The sequence below is a fragment of the Lathyrus oleraceus genome, chromosome 2 (genome assembly GCF_024323335.1).
Source record: "Lathyrus oleraceus cultivar Zhongwan6 chromosome 2, CAAS_Psat_ZW6_1.0, whole genome shotgun sequence".
In the NCBI taxonomy this organism is placed as follows: Eukaryota; Viridiplantae; Streptophyta; class Magnoliopsida; order Fabales; family Fabaceae; genus Lathyrus; species Lathyrus oleraceus.
The window spans coordinates 285,179,367-285,184,680 of NC_066580.1; positions in this window are offsets into that span (position 1 = coordinate 285,179,367).

A 5,314-nucleotide genomic window follows, 5' to 3' on the forward strand; every position below is an offset into this window, starting at 1 on the left:
GTTTTTTAATTGATTAAGTCATTCTTTGGAGAACACTTAACCATCCATTCACAAGTATAAATCCTTAAACCAAGACATCTTCCATGAGAAGGGATCCAAGTTGGATAATTTAACAAGTATGCCACTAGATCTCATGAAAGGAAAAAAGGTCAAGTTTCCACACAATGCCATGAAGAATGGGAGACTTACAATCTCACTTACTAGAATGATATGCCTTTAAGGTCAAATTCAGCTCTATATTAAGCAATCGTAATTGGACTTATGTAGAAATGACAACTATCTGAGGTCGGGAAATAAAAATTTAGGTGTTAATGTATGTTAGAGATTTGGTATGAAGACCCAAACTCCTACAACATACCACACACTAAATGAAAATATCAAGAGGGAGGGACATATCTCAGTCATACTTGTATTGGTTCATCTCAGTCTTCAAAACACCAATTAAATGGAAAAGAGATTTATCCTAGATCAAACAAGGTCAAACGACCTTAGACACAAAATTTCATGATATTTAAAAAGGCATAAGTAATTTTAAACAATTAAAAATATGCACAAAAACATTTAATTCATGAAAAATACCAAAATTAATCCAAAAACTAATTTTTATTCATAATATGGAAGAGAAAAATATTTACAGATTTTTGGTGAAAGTCCCATACTGTTTGGACTAAAAATGAAATTAATATGAATTAAACAAAATAAAAGGATTAAGCATAAAATCAGAAATCAAAATAAAATAAGAAAAAACAAGAGCCATCAAATCTCCCTCATTAATTGAGGTGGCAGATCTGATGGCCACACGCGCGCGCTCCATTATTGTCATCAGTCAACATGTTGTACGCGTGGTAATTAAAACCAAAGGTTCAGATTATAACATCCAAACATGATCAAATGGCTAGGAGGTGTGCCAGCACACCACCAGAGCTAGGGCTCCGGTCATCTTCTCCGGTGACCTCCACCGGACTGGTCCAACTTCATCTCAATGGAAAATGAAAAACAAGGACACTATTTCAAAGAGAAAATGCTTAGGACCACAAATTTGGCCTTAATTCTCTCAAATTCCAAGTATATAAAAAGATACTGGGATTTGAATTTTGAGGATCATGAATTGAGTTGCTTCGACTTGATCTCAAAGCAACTAAACCTTGTTGCCTACATTGGTAGGACTTCAGCCAACCAAAAATCACAAAGAATGGTCAAGAATTGAGAGAGAATCGAAGAGATGAAAATTCTGGAAAATCACCTTCGAGGGAGCTTGAAACATGCTTCATCTTGCTTCCAATTGGCCTTGACTTGACTTCAGAAGCTTGCAGAAGTTGAATTGGATCTAGGAAAGGCTAGGATTCTTGGAGTTTCAACTTCCAAACTAAAGTGAAATTGAAACTCGATTTTCAATTGAAAACCTTCAAGATTATCCTCTAATGGTGAGGGTTTGGATTGCAGGTTCAAAGCTTGGGCAAGGTGTCCCTAGTTTTGAGCATGAAAGGTCTCATTTATAGGCAATGCAATTACTTTTTACACATTTCAGAAAAACTGGCCAAAGGAAGCAATCTCCCTTGCAAGTATGCATGGGTATGTGATAGGCCCATGAAATGATGTAATCAGGTCCAATTTTCCTCATGTGAAATGCTGAAAGTGTGTCATGTGATCATGCAATGGTAATTGGAACGTGAACATGAAATTCTTCCAAATGAAGCCTTGTGAAGAACACATGCGCAAGTCCTCCAATTCTTGGCCAAATGAGATGATCTTGGACTTTTTGGCAAGGTGAGATAAAGGGGAACAACTTTCATGTTGAACACTTTTCCATTTGAATCTTGGATCATGATGAGTTTTGAGGTGGAAGTTTAGGAAATCAAACATATTTGAAAGTTTTCTAAGTATCAAGTCAAATGTTCACTTCTTCCACCTTGAATAACGTTTGCTATGTGTTTCAAATGGAAAATGTTCCTTCCTCAAAGATGTAGCTCTTTAAAATCTCTTAAATTTGGTCATAAATTTGACCTCATTTGGATTTGGTATGAAGGAGTTATACATTTTAGAAGTTGAGGAAAATCACTTGTTCAATGATAATGGCCCAAAATGACATATAATGTTTCCTCTTGGCACATGCCCTTGCAAGTTGAATTTAAATTTCTTCCAACAATAAAGGTTAGAGAGGACACCTTGCATTTAATCATGAAACTTGAATGTCCTTCATCTCATGACAATTGAGCAAGTTATGGTCCTTGGAAGTTGACCTCTTAACTAGGATTCAGACAAAGGGACCTATAATCTTTCACCATAAAAAATGACTTTCCAAGAAAAATGATCTCTTGACCTCAACATGAAAGTTGTTTGGAATGTCATAAAGAGAAACTTTTATTTTGGATTCATTTTCATATGAAACAAAATGTTGGAGATAGGGTCTAGAGAACCCCAGTTTTGACTAGTTGACTTTCTATGGACAACCAACATGAACCAACTTGCAAATCCCATCTAGGTCACTCATGTCCCTCAGCATGCTTCGTGGAGTACCCATCAACTGTCTTTATGATCATCCAGTTACGGACAATGTTTGATTAGCAATAAGGCACTCACCTCTACATCTAGGGTCCATAGTGATTTTAGGTCAAAGGGTGGTATACACCATTTTCACCATGAGAATAACTTATGACACTTTGCATAACATTCTATATAGTATTCTCATAGCGGGTCAATCCAGTATAAGTATTACTCCTAATATACATACCTATGTTTAAGACTTGATAACTCCTTATCCATGATCCATGAGATGTGATCATCAGTCAATATACATAATAGTCTTAATGCTTTAATGTTAGCCCACTTCACAACAAAGCTCGACTACAGATACCTTAATAATAATGTTCTTATGTTTAATGGAATCTCATGATTAAGTCACACTTGATACATTAAACGGACTAGCTATTCTAGGGACTTTATTGAACAAACATATTAAAGAAAAATCCTTTTATTATTAATAAATAATTCGATACAAGTACCAAAAGTATTGGCATCTAGGGCTTACGCCAACAATCTCCCACTAGCACTAGAGCCAATCAAGCATAACATGGCATACATGATAGCTCCTACTAGAGATGCATATGGAATCCTATTCATGCGATCCCTTTTTTCTTAGTTGAAGGGGATTGTGTTTTTTATAGACACATGCAATGTTGCATAGGTATGAATCCTTTCTTTGAATCATTCATATTAAAGTGTCTCAACACTTTGTCTATGTATGTACTCTGACTTAGGCCAAGCAGTTTTTGTGATCTATCTCTATAGATCCTGATTCCTAATATATAGGTTGCTTCACCTAGGTCCTTCATAGAAAAGAATTTCCCCAACCAAGACTTTACTTGTTGCAGGGTAGGGACATCATTTCCAATGAGTAATATGTCATCTACATATAATACCAGGAAGATGATCATGCTCCCACTAACCTTCTTGTAGACACAAGGCTAGTCTTCATTCTTGATGAATCCATATTGTATTATTGTTTCATCAAAACAAAGATTCCAGCTTCTGGATGCTTGCTTCAATCCATAGATTGATCTTTGTAACTTACATATCTTTTGAGCTTCTTCTGGTATGTCAAATCCTTCAGGCTGTGTCATGTACACATCCTCAAGAAGATTCCCATTAAGGAAAGCAATTTTTACATCCATCTTCCATAATTCATAATCATGATATGCAGCGATAACAAGTAAAATCCGAATAGATTTAAGCATTGCAACTAGTGAAAAGGTTTCATCATAGTCAACCTCATGAATTTGTTTATATCCTTTTGCAACTAGTCTTGCCTTATAGGTATGTACCTTACCATCCATGTCAGTCTTCTTTTTTAAGACCCACTTGCTTCCTATAGGGTTAACTCCTACAGAAGGCTCTACCAAGGTCCAAACCTGGTTTGTGTACATGGAATCTGTTTCAGATTTCATTGCTTCTAGCCACTTCTCATACTCAGGACCAGTTATGGCCTCTTGGCAGGTCACAAGCTCATCTTGATCCGTGAGTAATACATCACCTTGATCAGTTACGAGGTATCCATATCTCTCAGGTAGGTGATGTATCCTGCTTGACCTACGATGGTCTTGTTCTACTTGAGTAGGTTGCTCTTCCACAACTACTTGTGTTTCCTTCTCTAATTCGTCCATAGATGTATTAGTGCTTTGTGACTCCCCAAAACCTTCATGTAAGACATATGTGGTTTCTTACCACTCCATATCTCATATGGTGTCTTCTCAACCTTTTTGGATGGAACACCATTAAGTGTGTAAGCTATTGTCGATAGTGCATGTCCCCAAAAGGAGTTTGGAAGATCGGCGTGACTCGTCATGGATCAGACCATGTCTAACAAGGTTCGATTTCTTCTCTCAGATACACTGATCCAATTGGGTGTTCTAGGAGGAGTAAGTTGGGATAGGATCCCATACTCTTTCAGATGGTCATCAAACTCCAGGCTAAATACTCACCACCTCGATCTGATCGAAGAGTTTTAATATTCTTACCTATTTGGTTTTGTACTTCATTCTTGAGTTCCTTGAACTTTTCAAAGGACTCTGATTTGTGTTTCATTAAATACACATAACCATATATTTCCAATTTAAAAAAATATGCATGTCTCATATAATTCATAATCAAAAGAGTCCAAGAGTCCATCTTTAGAGAATTTGGAAATGCGTTTCTCATTTATGTGGCCTAATCGACAATGCCAAAGGTAAGTTGGATTTAACTCATTAACTTTCATCTTTTTAGTATTAATGTTATAAATAGGCATTTCAAGATCAAGACCATATAGTCCATTATTCATTTATGCAGTAGCATAGAATATATCATTCAAATAAATGGAGCAACAATTGTTCTTTATTATAAATGAAAAACCAAACTTGTCCAAACAAGAAATGGAAATAATGTTCCTGCTAATTGTAGGTACAAAATAACAGTTCTCTAACTGAATTATTAAACCACTAGGTAAAGTCAATACTTAAGTTCCTACGGCTAAAGCAGCAACCTTTGCTCCATTGCCAACTCGGAGGTCAACTTCACCTTTTTCCAAATCTCTACTCCTTTTTAGCCCCTGCACATTGGTACAAATGTGAGAACCGCTTCCAATATCTAATACCCATGATGCAGAAGTAGATAAATTAATTTCAATAAAAAAAATACCTGAAGTTGAAGTCTATACTCCATTCTTCTTATCTTTCAGGTACTTTGGGCAGTTTCTCTTCAAGTGTCCGGTTATACCGCAATGGAAGCAGGTGCCTTCCTTTGCTAAGCCTCCACTAGGCTTCAAAGCAGGAGTAGTGGA